A 16,523-nucleotide genomic window follows, 5' to 3' on the forward strand; every position below is an offset into this window, starting at 1 on the left:
ACTAAAATACTAACTGGTGTATGCACTGATAAGTAATAACTAATAAGCTCAGGTCATGGTATTCTGAAAATAACAGTACATACGGACTTTGAGGTAATTATTAACATATTAGATTCACAACTGACCATATTACTGACTAAATGATATTTCCTATAGTATAACTGAAATCATTCTGTAGATACTAAAAACTAGGTAAACAGTTAAGTTTCGAGTATTCATAACTCCCAGGACTCGATAACAATAACAATAGGACATACTAAAGCTTTGGGACATAATAAGAAAGCATTATTTATATAAATCCATCACTTGGTCATTTCATCAAACACATAGAAATTAGTACTTTAACATGGGGCAATACACCAAACACATGGGAATCATGAACTTGGATATGGGAATATCTTAAACATGAGAGCATAACATGATTACATAACTAAAATCATGAATTTAGGAATTCACATGAATTTCGCTTGAAATAGGACATAGGCGTTTCACAAAACATGTAAAGATCATAGCTTGAACATATGATGTCTTAAACATGAGGGAACAATAGAGTTACATGGCAAAATTCATAACTTGGGGATTCATCTTGAAATTGATTGAACATGATATGGGAATTTCATCAAACATATGAAAGACATAAATTTAAAACATGAGAATGTTGCTAAAAATCATGAATTTAAGATCTATCATGGAATTCACTTGAATAAAGCATGAAAAACTCACATTCATAGCATGAGGAATTTAAAATCTTGCATGGAATCATACATGGGATGAATTGAATTAAAAACACCATGAAAACATGAAATTCAATCTTTCTTGAACATCTAAAATAACATAATGATCGAAAAACCCATTCTTTAATTGAAATAAAAGGATTTTGGGCTCCATGGGTGAAAGAGGACCCATGGATGAACTCCCACATACCTTAAAGCTTTAATCTTGAAGAAGAAAAACAATCTTGAAAGCTTTCTTAAATTGGAAAACTTGAGTTCTTACTTTTCTTAAAGAAAATTTGATGAAGTTCTTGATGTTCTTGAGGGGGCTAGGGTTTTCTTGGAGAGGAAAGGATGAATAATAATGTATCTAATGCTTTTGGGGACTGAAATTAAGTGTTATGGATGGATTTGGGCGAGGGGAAGTGACCAAAGTTCCCCTATACCCTTTAGGAACTGAAATAGCATGTGAAATAGTTCCGTAACGCAGTAGCCATCGCGTTGAAAACCGATGCATCGCATCCCAATCGCGTCGGCTTACTGCCTATCATGAAAAATACCATAATTTTTTGCTCGAATAACGGCGAAATTGGTATCGTTGGAAAGCTAATTCAATTATCTACAATTTGGTGGGTATTGAGATGAAAAATTCTACTTATATAAAAAGTTATACACGTTCAAAGTAGACCCTTATAGAATCGAATAACAAACTTTGAACGAATCAAAGGCTCTAATATCAACTCTGTTCTAAGTGATCCGTATGAATATTTTTCACCTCTAAAGCACATCAAACACGAGGATAAGGATCATGAAACTTATATTCACATAGGAACTACTAGGATTATAACTTATACACGTAGGAACGACGGTTCAAAGACTATCCCAAAAATACGGGGTGTTACAAAACCCATGACCTTAATTTCCACGAATGATTTCAAACTTCACTAAAATTATCAAATATGGAATCTACACGTCAAAACAAAATAAACGACACCCATATTGACTACTTTTGATTTGGAGTCAAAACGGACCCCCCGAATGGATCTTTAAAAAAGAAGGGAAAAATCATAACTTTACTTTAAAAACGTGTTTCTCATACTTTTAGAGACCCACACCTGAAAATCCAAGTCAAATTGAGTCAAAAATCATATTGAAATCAAAGAAAAAATATTTTTAAGCTTTACCAAGTAAAATCTTTAAAATTTGGGTGAAAATTAGGAATCAGAGTTGTTTTGAAGGTTAAATTGATGAAAAACTAGTAATTATAATATTAAAATATTATTCAAGTGAAAAGGAGTGAATTGAGGTTTAAAATCAAGTCCTAAGATTTTTGAGATTTTGAGAAATTAATCAAGAATTAGAATAAGAAAGGGTGAAATCTCACCTTAAATCCATAATATAATCAAGAAATAGATGTTAATCTAGCTTTTCAAGCTCCCACAAGTTTCACTGTTAAGCTATCACACTATTTTAGGGTTCAATTCTCAAAACGTAAGGTGAAAAAATGGACAAAATGAGCTAAAAAGGGGTAAAAAAACACTACCAAAAATTCGCTATTTTTCGATCGAAAATTTCAACTGAAAAAAATTTGTCGCAAATTTTCGACTACTTCAGTCGGAATATTTACTTTTTAATTATTTTATTTTATAAAATATTTCACCGATACTATTTGTTACTACAATAGTCAGAATATTTGGCGGTAAATTCTGAAAAATATATATTCCAATAGTTGTAGTTGGAAATATCAATAATTAAATAAATATATAATTAGACCCTTATATAGAAATTAAATAATTATTTAAATAAATTATTACCAATTATTTTTTGACCACTGTAGTCGAAAATATAAATAAATAAATTATTAAATATAAATTTCAGATCACTCTAGTCGGAAATACTAAAGCTAAATAAATATATGACTATATATATATATATATATATATATATATATATATATATATATAATCATACCCTTATACAGAAATTAATAATCAAATAAGTAAATTGTTATGTATATATTTCCAACCACTATAGTCGAAAATATAAATACTAAAATAAATAAATTATTAAATATATATTTCTGACCACTATAGTCAAAAATACTAATAGATAAATAAATATATGACTAAATAAATAACCATACTTTATACAAAAATTAAATAATTATCTAAATAAATTATTATCAATATATTTCCGACCGAGTTAGTCGGAAATAAAAATAATCAAATAAGTAAATTGTTAAATATATATTTCTGACTACTATAGTCAAAAATATAAATAATAAAATTAATAAATTATTAAATATTATTTCTGACTACTGCAGTCAAAAATAGTAATATCTAAATAAATATATGACTTTATATAGAAAATTAATAATTAATTAAATATAATAAAAATATTTTCAACTACTATGGTCAGAAATTTTATAAATAACTTATTTTATCAAATTTTTAACCGACAGAAGTAGTTGGAATGTTATATTTAATTATTAAATAATATATGTAAGATAAAAAATAAACATATAAAAAATTGTATTCCATTTCTCTCACTGTCACTGTCGTCTCTCTCTCTAAACCCTTTCTCTCACTCTCACTATCGCGTCTCTCTCTAAACACTAGAAATTGGTGGTGTCTATCTCATAAATTGGCGGTGACGGTTACGGTGACGATATCGGCGGTGTCTGTCTCTCACTCTCATGGTGATTTTCTTGGTATTTGTTGGTATTTTCTGCTTTTTGGGGTTTTGGGGTTCTTTTTTTTGTGAGTTTTGGTCTACAAACTACAGCTGAAACTGTAGGGATTCTACAATACAATTCACTGTGCTGATAATGGAGTTTTCTATTGAGTTCCTTACTGTATTTGGCTTGTTCTGTAGCTTCTGGCTACTTGTATTGACCCTTTCTAATTGTTTAGTTGTGGAATTGAACTAAGATTGTTCATTTGTCGACGCACTAATATTTTCTTCTGTGTTCTTTGCTAGTGTAACTTATTGTTGTGCTTCATTTTTTTGTTGTTCTGTTATGTTCCTTATCTTTGTGCCCTTGAACTGCGTTGATGTAATACACTCAACAATCGCTAGTAACGGGAAAGTTTCATAAGTGAACAGATTTACGACTACCAGAATGAAAAGTAAGATGGCTAAAGTGAGGCAAAGATAGTACTATATAGTATGTACTTGAACATATCCCTCTCATTTATTTGTACAATTTTCTATTGGAGCTGGGATCAGGAGAATATAAGTAATCACAGTAGGGGAAATTATGACTTGTGACATCAGCAACATACACAGATGCATCGATAAAATGATTAGCTGAAGTACTTGAACCGAACTTGGAATTTCAACTTTAGCTTTACTAGTAGGCAGAAGAGAAACATGAGAGCCTTCAATTTCTTGGATTTCTGATAAATTCTGTGAAGCTATTGTCGCTAACTTCTGTTTGTCCTGTGACTGAGAAACAAGGCCAAGGCCAACCAAATTTCTCTCTCGAATCTATCTGTCCAGGTTTGGATTCTGATTTTATATGTGCGGTATATTTGAAATTTAGTTTGGTTTCAGGTGTATACACATGCTTTATTCATATAACTTTAGCATTATGGATTCATAGTAACATTATGTATACTTGAAACTTAAAAGTAGATCAATGTTGTTTATCAAGTTTATAGTTTGAATTAGTTGCTTTGTTTCACAATGCTTGATACAACTCTGTTTCATATATTCAGACCAATTGTGATATAATTGATGCGTTAAAAATGTATATGTAATGTTTAAATCATTTTTATATAAGGAGAACTCTAGCTTACCAACTTAGGTATGATTTAATTTCAGTTTATTTTTCAGGTGGATACACGTGCTCTATTCGTATCTCTGACTGCGTGAACCTTCTGTGTGAAAAGTTTAGCATTATCGATTGATTGTAACATTAATATAGTTGAAAGTAGATGTTGTTAATCGAATCTATAATTTCAATTATTTGCTCTATTTCAAAATGTTTGATATGATTTTGTTAAATATATTAAGGCAGATCGGTATCTCGAGGTTAATTTCGCAATCTTTGTTCTGATGAAATTTAGAGTTACTGAATTTGATCTAATATTAAACATTTGCCTTACTAATAGAGTTGAATTTGCAGTCTTTGGGGTTTATAATGGTTGTTCCTGCTGGGCTGAATTATTTTTATGCAGGTTTTTATGCACCTTGCTCTCATCTTTGGCTCTTCTTGTGGAATCTTTACCTGTTGAGTCCGCTGAGGAACAATCGTCTCTTCTAGCTAGTCAGCAAAATAAAAATTTGTGTCCTGTTCCCAGCATTCTTCTCAACACAAGTTTCTTTGCACTTGATAAGCAAATCCTACTTAAGGCAAAAGCTAAGAAGGTATAGTAAAATACCTTTTCACACAAATTACTACTTAATTTCATGAATCAGTTAAAGCTATGATTACTTTTGCTTCTTCCTGATTTTCTATTTAATTTCTAAAAAATATGAGTAGTTCAAAAGTACACCCAATAAGAGTTGTGGTAGAACAATAAATATTGAAAAAATTTCATAAATAACTATTAAAACTAAGTGAAGCATTCAAAACTAATGGTACTTTAAGCCATGAAATGTATGAAAACTACACTATTGGTGTTTTTTTCTTTTGTTATTGTTTTGCTTATCTTGTTTTTGTTTCTCTTCTCTGTTATTATTGTTTGGCGTTCTTATGTAGATGGAAAATGAAAATCGTACATGGATGTATAATAGAACTTATCCTAACTATGTGGGGTTGAGGGAGCAATATAAAGCTGGGTTAGCTGGATTTATTTCTAAAGCAATGACACTTGATGATTTTCTTACTAAAGGGATAATTAGGTTTCCTTGTTAGAATTGCAAGTGTTTCAAGTTATTGAGTCCAGATGTTGTTACATTACATCTTTATAGGAAGGGTTTTATGGTGAATTATACTGTGGGGACAACTCATGGAGAGAGTAGTGATGCTAATGATTTTGCTTTTCAGAATTATGTTGAAAGTCCAATAAGAGAGAATAATGTTGAAAGTTCATGATATAGTAAGATGATTAGGGATGCATTTGGTACACACCCAGGGGCTCAAAATGAACCAAATGATGAGGCTAATCACTTTTGTGAACAGTTACAGGAAGCTTGTTATCCATTGTGTGAAGGATCAGTTCATTCTAAGTTATCTGTTGCCGTTCGGCTACTGAGTATTAAGTCTGATTATTCTATTTCTCAAGAGGGCATGAATTCTATCATTGGACTTATGAATGAACTTAACCCAAATAAACTTGACTTACCCAAAGATTTCTACACAACAAAGAAGTTGGTTTCTAAGTTATGACTATCATCAGACAGGATTCATTGTTACAAGAAAGGTTACATGTTATTCTGTAAGGAAGATACAAATTTAGAACATTATAAATTTTGTAATCAGCTTCGTTATAAGGAAGTCACACATGCCGAAGGGAAGAAGGTTCCTGTGAAGTCGATGCACTACTTAACCCTTATACCACAGTTAAAGAGGTTGTATGTATCAATGAGCTCTGACCCTCATATGAGATGGCACTATGAAAATAAAAGACCACCTGGTGTTTTATGTCATCCATCAAATGGAGAAGCATGGAAGCATTTTGATAGTATGTATCCGGATTTTGCTAGTGAACCAAGAAACATTAGGTTGGGATTAGGGATAGGCGCTCGGTCGGTTCGGTCTGATTTTTTAATATTGGTTCATTTTATCGGTTTTTGGATTGACAAAATGACATTGTAACCAATCTAAATAAATTCAGTTTGGTTCGGTTTTTACAAATTCGGTTCGGTTATTTCAGATTTTATTTCGGTTTGAAATATCAAAGTAGTTAGCCTCTCTTTTTCATAATTGAGCATTTAAAATTGATGGTTTTTTTTAGAAAAATATTTTTTTCAAACCTGTGTTTCATTCCCAAATATAAATAACTATAAATAACTCAACATATATGAAACGAAATGAAATCATAAGCTTAACATAATACATAACGTCATTAATCATTACATATAATATAACCTTGCATAAATAGTCCATAAAACAGTCCAAGGTCACCAAAATAGTCCATAAAATATTTGAGTCGCTAAAACAATCCATAAACAGCTTGCGACGTATGCGAATTTGCTGTTAAATGTTAATTGTGAATGTGAATTACTAAATATTATATATATATCTAATATAATATTATATTATATATATATTATATAATATATATATATATATATATATATATAATATATATATTATTTATTTATTTATGAAATTTTGATTTTTTGATTTAACCAAAAAAAATTAAAAAACCGAAAATCGAACCGAAAAATCCAAAATTTTAAATTTACAAACCGAATCCGACCCAAAAAACCAAAAAAATGAAACCAAAATTAAATTTTGGTTTGGTTTTTTTATTTTTTTGGTCTAAACCAAAATATGCCCACCGTTGGGATTATCTACTGATGGATTCACTCTATTTTCTGTCTAAGCTACACCCTATTCATGTTGGCTAGTGTTTGTGACTCCTTATAATCTCCAGTCTGAATTGTGTATGACAAGTCAGTATATATTTCTAACTTGCATTATTCCAGGTCCTCGTAATCCAAAAGTTTTGATTGATGTATATCTGCAGTCATTGATTGATGAGTTGAACTTACTGTGTCATGAAGGTGTGGAAGCATATGATGTATCAATAAAACAAAACTTTAGATTGTGTGCTATTTTGATGTGAACTATAAATGACTTTCCTGCTTATGGAATGATGTCTGGGTGGTCGACTGCGGGGAAGTTAGCTTGCCCTTGTTGTATAAAAGACACAAAAGCATTCACTTTGAAACATGGGGGTAAAAACTCATGGTCTGACTGTCACCGTCGATTCTTGCCAATGCAACATGAGTTTAGGAGAAATACTAGTGATTTTATAAAGAATAAGTCTGATTTTAAAGAGCCACCGCCAATTTTATCGCGAGAAGAAATTTGGAATAGAGTGAGGAATCTGCCTAAGGTAACAGAGTCTCCGCCATCCAGAATACCTGGTTATGGTGTTACACATAACTGGACTAAACGGAGCATATTTTGGGAGTTAGATTACTGGAGGGACAATCTTCTGCCTCATAATCTGGATTTCATGCATATTAAGAAAAACTTCTTTGACAACTTGTTTAATACTGTGATGGATATAAGTAACAAAATAAAAGAGAACTTGAAGGACAGGATGGACTTAAAGGAGTATTATCGGTGCAGTGAGTTGTACCTGACATACTTCAACAATAAGATTCAGAAGTCCAAGGCCAGTTACACATTCACTTTGGATGATAGAAGAGTGATTTGTGATTGGGTTAAGAATTTGAGAATGCGAGATGGATATGTGTCAAATTTATCCAGGTGCGTTGACATGAAGGAAGGAAAGTTGACCTCTATGAAGATCCATGACTGTCACATTTTCATGGAGTCACTGATGCCAATTGAATTTAGTACATTTCCCGATATAATATGGAAGCCCATAACAGAGATAAGCTTATTTTTCAAAGATTTATGTTCTAACACATTAAAGGAGGAGAACCTATCTTTGATGGATATCAACATTCGCTTAACCTTAAATAAGTTGCCAAAATTTTTTCCTCCTAGTTTTTTTATGTTATGGAGCATCTTCCAATTCACCTTGTGCGTGAGGCACGACTTGGAGGGCCTGTTCAGTATAGATGGATGCATCCCTTTGAGAGGTATTGACTCTTAACATTTACTTTCATGTGTTATAATTGAACATTCTTTCATCTAAAAGATCATACTATGCAGGACTATTGGCAAATGTAAGTGGATCATAAAAAATAGATCTCGAATTGAGGGATCAATATGTGAGGCTTATTTGGTAAAGAGACCTCTAATTTTTATTTATATTATTTTGAACATGATGTACCATGTCTAAGAAACTGACCTATTATGTATGATGATGGATACAATATAGATCTTTCAGCACCGCCATTTTCAATATTCAATCAACCAAGTAAAGGAAGTCTGAAAGTTAGTCCACTTTGATATTTGAATGAGGTGGATCTTAAGTCAGCTACAACACATGTATTATTAAATTGTCCCGAGGTCTTTCCTTTCTATAAGTGAGTATATTTATATTAAGGACAATAATTCAAGGTCTATCTAAGCTTTAAGTAATGAAAGTCATAACTTTGTCGGACAGCTACTTCGTGGCTTTACACGGCGATGTTGCTGTTTATCCTATGTTTTCAGTGTGGTATAGAGAATAGGTAGTGTAACTTAAATATTTAACACGATTTACACTTTTTTTCAGTCTTATGTATATTTAAATTCTAACTTTTCTTGAACTTTTTATAGGTTCATAATCCTCTTAATTATGACCCAAATGGATAATTTTTACGTGATATAGCTTGTGGACATAATGCTAAAGTCATAAAGTTTTCTACATACTCTGTCAATGGGTACAGATTTCATATAGAAGAGTTCTCTAAGGGAAATAAAACCAATAATAGCGGGGTTTGGGTGAAAGGTGATAGAGGTATTGATTATTATGGTGTGCTTCATGAGATTGTAGAACTTGATTATCATGTTGGTTGGCCAAAGAAAAAGTTGGTTCTTTTTTGGTATAAGTGGTATGATCCTATGCCTAGGTTAGGAACAAAGGTGTACCCTCAGTACAAAATAGTTGAAATTAAGCCTGCAAGGGAGTATGGACTCTATGATCTATTTGTCATTGCACAAAATGTGAAACAAGTGCATTATGCTCCTTATCCTTTGTGTAAGAATAAATCTGCATGACAGGTAGTTATAAAAACAAAGCCCATGGGTATAGATGAAGTAGAGGATGCATTGGATGTAGTGTATCAGAATGATATTTCAAGTGTTGAAGAAAGGGCGGATGATGAAGTAGCAGGTGAGTTGCAGCATAGCGAAGGCCTATATGAAGAATTTGATCCTTCTGGACTTTTTTTGAATGTTAATGATTATGGAGAAGGAACATCTGGCACAAATGACGAGGAAGATCCAACTGATAAAAATGAAATAAGTGAAGAAGAGTTACTTGATGAAAATGAAACAAGTGATGAGGAAGAATCGATGGATGAATATGAATCAAGTGATGAGGAATAATTGATGAATGACTATGAAACAAGGGATGAGGATTGAGTTGTTATTAATAGTAGTGTGTAGTAACAGGGTCTTGAATTGTATTTTAGCTGATGCTTTTTGTTATTTTACTTGACAATGTAGTGTCTTTTCTTTGTTAACATTTGTAGTGTCAGTAAGAACATTCAGGTTGTTGAAGTAGTTTAGAAAGAATTGATGTAGTCTCGTGTACTCATATCTTCATGCTAGGTAGATGTGCAAAGTTGTTAGCTGTCTAGAACTGTAAGCATTCTATCCTCAGTTTTTTAGCTAAATATTGATTATTACTGGAATATAGTACTTGCCCAGTAACATAAGTCTGAATAATCTCTTGTTGAATGTGTGTGGTCCTTATTCTGTGCAAGGAGTATCCTGAAGTAATGGAAGTTTAACTTATGAATAAACTGTACAAGATGTATAAATGTGGGTAAACATACTATGATGGTTCTCTGAAAACTTGTGAGCTTCGGCTTGGAGATTGTATATTCTGTCATACTAGTTCTTGTGTACTCCTTTAACCAGATCTACGATTCTAATGTACAAAAAGAAAAGAAAAATAGTTATAAATTTGCCTGCTATTTTATATCTGACCTGCTAAGGTTTTGCATAGACTACAACATATCTTGCTGTCTTTTATGGAGTGGCTTTGTGCTTTTCACATTTTTTGGGGTCCATTCATTGCTTTGTTATTCTTTTTCGTTGTTTACTTAGTTAATCACACATTAAATTATGATCAGGTTAAGGTTTCAGCATAGTTCTTCACCTGATTCACAATGAATTTTGGTGTAAAGGGCCTCAACTTTTCACAAAGTAGTACAGTATAGTACTTTTGAGGGATGTGCAGTGTTGTGCAAATTGTCTTTTCACTAAAATTGTTGTAGCTGGAGGAAGTGAAATTTGATAGTATAGGTTAACCATATACAAATTTTTGGTATTTAGTCATCAGAACCATTTCTTTGTTAATATATTTCTTTGTCTAAAAACCACAGTAATGCCGGTAGCGCCATCATTGTCTTTCTATTTCACGAGTCCTTCTATTTCATAGAACTCCCGGCCTAATTGTTTAAAGTATATATCTTCCTACCTTGTAACAAACATGACTATTCTTAAATTTGGTTGTTCCTTCTTTTTCAAGTGGCTAGTAAAGAAAATCAATGGCATCAAAAGATAATGTTAATGGACGATGTAAGAAAAGTAAGAAAGAAACTGATAATCTTCCTACAGGTCAATATACACTACCACCACCACCTGTTACCACAACTCTTCAGCTAACTACTACAAATATTCCTCCCCCTCCTAGATACATTATTTCACTACCAAATGCATTTTTCATGCCTCCACCGTCTGACCAGTTCCACACCTCTTCATCCTAAAATAGTCTACATAGTAGCTCTTCATATGTGCCTTCGATATCATCCACACCAAGCCTTTCTGGATTGAGAGTTGGAGGTCCTAACACACCAATATCGCCATCCATTGATAGTGCCATAACACCTAATGCTGCAGCTGCTGCTTCTCAGAATTTACAATTTAAAGAGGTATTAGGATATGACAATGTTGGGAGGCTACAAATCGTCCCTTATCGTGATGGGTAAGTAAAACTTACATTTTTCTTAATTTTTAAAAGCTAAGATGATGTTTTAGTATACTTTCATTACAAGTTCATTTCAGTATATGCCGGCGCGCATATGGTTATAGAAGCAATTAAACCATTTTTCAATGAGCCGTGGAATAGTTGGTTAGAGATTCCATACGAAATTAGACTTGTTACGTGGAAACAGTTTATGGAATAAGCAATTTTATAAGCTATGAATCTCATTGCCTAAAGATAGTTTTTCTATTGTATCCATTAACTCATTTTGTGATTTTATATTAAATTATTTTGCAGAAAAAGTGTGCATGGAGTGATTTTCATGATAATGAAATAGATCGCATTTTTGATTGAAAGCAGCTCTACGGGTCAAAGAACACTTGTTTGAGGCCTGAAATAAATTGGTAAAACCTAGTTGGTTGAATGATGAAGTGTGGTATAAGTTCTTGATATGATGGGACACTCCTGAATATAAGGCGAAGAGGGAACGAGGAAAGGCAAATCGAGCCCCTGAAATGGGTGGCTCGCTGCACACTGGAGGTTCGATGAGTTTCACTACCTACCAAAGAAGACTGGTACTATTATTGTCCAACCTTTTTATCCATTTCCTCCTTTATTTCATTACAACAGAAAAATATTTGTTATGAGTCTCCAGTTTAATCCATAGGGATCTGGACTTCTGTTAAACTATGGCCTCCTCAGTGTGACTTGCTTAATACCCTATTAAGCGTTTAACTATACAGTCTGAATTTTGATAATACATAGTGCTTATTAGTAGAGTTTCTTGTTTCTTCTATTTCTGCATCCATGAAAATTGAAGTTAGCCAACTGAACTGACTAGCATCTAACTGAACCAACTAGCATCCAACTGATTTGGCAGCCCATTAGGAGATCGATCAGTTTGAGGTTTGCCCTTTGATTTGGCAGGTTCATTATCTGGTAGTAGTCTTTATCTTGGTGTTATTATTGATATGGGTAATCCATTCTTCCTATGATATGGGTCATAGATCAGTTGAAGGTATAGTATAATTATAAAGATCTAAGTTAATGATACATGCTTCAGTTTACCAACTGAAATGTGATGGTTTTAACTATAAAGCAGCCAATGTAAGAAAGGAAGCTAATGATTAACATTTTTTTTATCTCTGACTGAATCCTTTCTTGTAGGGACCAAATAAATATTCAATTTTTGGCCAACTCTTTTTCTTTCTCAGATAAGCAATGTTAAGTATTGTGGCAGACATATTTGGTCCCTCAAAAAGGCACCAAATATGTCTACATATTGTAGAGCTTTTATTGATAATTCTTACATTTGTATATTGTAGATGTCAATGATAGAAGGTTGGTTTTCAAAATGTGAAATTATTGCTCATGTCCCACTCTCATCCAACTAAAGTCTATTCACAATCTGGCCTTTTCCATACATAGTCGAGAAAGGATAACTTCAATAAAATTCTGTCCATTATATGTTTGGTTAACCATAGTGTAAACTGTAAAGAACTTTGTAGCATCAGTTGATACCAGCCAATTTTAGATCTACAAGATGAGGCACCTACAGAAAGAAAAGGAATTGCATAAAAAAATAAAATACGAGAAGGTCGCTTGAGATAGTTTGATAATATTGCTGAATTATAACATGTAAATGCCTTGTTCAGATTTTGTAAGTAATAAGATTTTAGAGTATCCATATTATAAGAAACCTGTTTTTATTTGAAACCTGAGTTTTTATTTGAAATTAGCTGCAACTAAAACGTAAATTTTGCATTTGTTAGTACTGTTTCTTGATAAACATTGAGTGAGGTATGAAGTTTTGTTTAGAGGCAACTATGTCTTTGTGTTTCTTTGGTTTTGATCAAGTGCTTGCTACATCATTTATCAATGTAAAAAAGATACTAGAAGGTTCTATTGCAAATGCAGAACTTTAGGAATACAAGACTAATAGAAATTTTTCATGATCTTTAAGTCCAGACAGTGTGGAATTGATACGACCTTAATAGATGAACTTTCACAGTAGCATTGACCTGGTATATAGGTAAAATTTTGCAGAAATTCTTAAATGAGGGAGTAGATGTACCTCTTCCTACGACCTTCGAAGAGACACATAAGAAGAAAAATCCGGACGGTACAAGAGAAGAGTGGGTCGAACCGCGTGCTAAGGATACATATGTAAGATAATAAATTTTATATATATTATTTTCTTATTATTCAACTTAGCTTGTTTACTTAATCACAATTATTTTTCTTTCAGGAGGGATTTCAAAAAAGCATTGAAGATTGGCCTCAAGCTCAACCTGCTTCAGAGGATAGTACCATGGTCTAACCATCACCTACTGATATGACTAGAATATGGACAACTCTATTAGGTGGTCCAAAGAAGGGTAAAACCTATGGGCTTGGAGTTAACCAATCCTCGAGTAGTTCTTCCCCAATGTTGCCCAAATCCGCTTCTATTTCACAAAATGCGGAAGAAATGGAAGCGATGAGAACAAAAATTGAATAGCTGACGCAACACTATGCAAAATTTGTCAAGTTTGAGGCATTAGTCAAGAAGCATATGCCGCAAGTATTTAAGGATGGGGAAGATACGGAATCAGATTATTAGATTACGTTGTAGTGGTTGGTTTTTGTTTATAATTGTGACATTTAGACTTAAATTATTACAATTGATGTTTGTTTTGGATTGTGACGTTTAGACTTGTCTTGAAATGCTTATACTATTTGATTCCGCTATTTGTTTTGGATGTTTCAAAGTGGTTGAATTTTTAAGTTTCAATTTTATTTGTAATTTTTAAATTCTAGTTGAAGAGAGGGTATTTCGATTACAATGATTAAAAATAATTTATTTATTAAATAATTTTTAATAAATATTTCGACTACATTGGTCGGAAAGTTTTTATTTATTAAATAATTATTTATTAATATTTCGACCACGGTAGTCGAAAAATTTTTATTTATTAAATAATTTTTAATAAATCTTCCGACTAAATTGGTCGGAAAGTTTTAATTTATTAACTAATTATTTATTAAAATTCCGACCACGGTAGTCGAAAAGTTTTTATTGATTAAATAATTTTTAATAAATATTTTGATTACATTGATCGGAAAGCTTTTATTTATTAAATAATTATTTATTAATATTTCAACTACAGCAGTCAAAAAGTTTTTATTTATTAAATAATTTTTAATGAATTTTCCAACTACATTGGTCAGAAAGTTTTTATTTATTAAATAATTATTTTTACTTATTAAGTTAATATTTTTGACTGTTGTACTCGAAAATTTCCGACAGATGTGGTCGGAAATATTTTTTGACAAGGTATTTTCCGACTCACTATACAGTCAGAATGTGGTCGAAAATACCTTATTTTTTTACTACATTCCGACTACATGTGCTGTCGAAAAATGTCGAATTTCTAATAGTGAAACTGCTATTTATACGGACTTCGATGAGGTGCTTTAATTCATTTAGAGTCTGATATATGCAAATAAACTATGTAACCACATTAAATTCGATGCTCTAGACTCAATGATGATATCAAATTTTTGATAAAAGTCGTTTCACAATGTTGATCCCCGAAATCCAAAATCACAATTTTTCAAACTGAGGGTCGAAATGAGATTTAAAAGCCGTAAAATTACACCAAATATGTTATCACCCTAAAATTGACATTCTGGATCTGTTGTTGAAGTTTTGATTTTCCATCCAATGTCGTTTAGACCAAATGTGGATCCCACACCTATATTTCTAATTTTTCAACTTTCCAACCAACAGGTCGAAATGAATCAGGGTGCATCGGAACAGGAACCAAAGGTTTACCTAGAATAAAATCGATATTACAAAGTTGATAGCACAGTCCGTTCAGCCATCCATCGCACGAATGAAAAGATATCCACATAAGTCCAAAATAAGGCTCTGAAAGCCACCAAAAATTACAATATCACATAAATGGTACGAAAATGCATCGAAAATCATGTCAATCACCCCCACAAACCCCAGAAATACCATAATTCAACTACGAAAATGGGTAAAATAGTCAAATCATATAAAATCACAAATTTCACATATTTCAACAAATTTTTTTATCGATACAACAAGAGATGAGTTCACTAATGAAGACATTAATGTAATACAAAAAGTATCGAAGATAAAAAAAAGATTCATATTTATGATGTTGGACTCGATGAACATAGTTGAATTTCTGTATACAATACTACAAATTAAGTATGGGTTACAGTGCAAACTAAGCAGGAAGAGATCAACCAAGTCAAGAAATAATGCCGATATTCAAGATAAATGAGGGAGAAATCCTCCAAAAGATGTTCAATAGATTCACTGAACCTATGTACCTACTGCGTGGATATCTTTTTTCACTCTATCTCTTAATTCAGGAAAGATGAAGATTAAATTTGGAATTGAAAACAAAGGATTGAAGTTTTAATATTTGATCATTATGATGATAGTGAATTTGGTGCATTTTGGATATTTATATATGGATAGGCTCACCAGAAGAAAACAATTTGATAAACTTGTTTGAAAACTGACAATGTCTTTATATATTAACTTTTGTTGGGTGTGTGCTCTATTTTTTTTTGTACTTTGTCAAGTTGATAATAATATTAGCTCATTTAGTGTTTAAGGGATATGGAGTTTATTTATTTAAGGGTCTAGTGTTAAATAAATAATTTCATTCCAAAAATACTCTTTCAGTTGATCAATAGTTGAGTATTAAGCAACAAAGATTGTGGTGGAATGGTAAGTACTGTTTCATTCTTAACTAAAGGGCTCGTAAGGGGTTGTACCCCCTCCCAAATGTTGGACTTTCTGACATAAATTCAGATTTAATCAAGCTCCAATGCGGATAACGAACGCCAGATGAAAAAGGTGAAATGGACTAGTAGAACCTTATACTTGCCTCCGTTTGTATTCTGAACCCTTATATTCACCTCTTTACCAACTAAATCATTAAACTCAATAAAACACGATAATTTAAAACCGTCTGATCGTTGACCAAGCATATGTGACAATCTGATGGTTGAGATGGAGTAATTACGGTGAAGTCACACCTACACATGAATT

The sequence above is a fragment of the Capsicum annuum genome, chromosome 8, assembly GCF_002878395.1.
Source record: "Capsicum annuum cultivar UCD-10X-F1 chromosome 8, UCD10Xv1.1, whole genome shotgun sequence".
Lineage (NCBI taxonomy): Eukaryota > Viridiplantae > Streptophyta > Magnoliopsida > Solanales > Solanaceae > Capsicum > Capsicum annuum.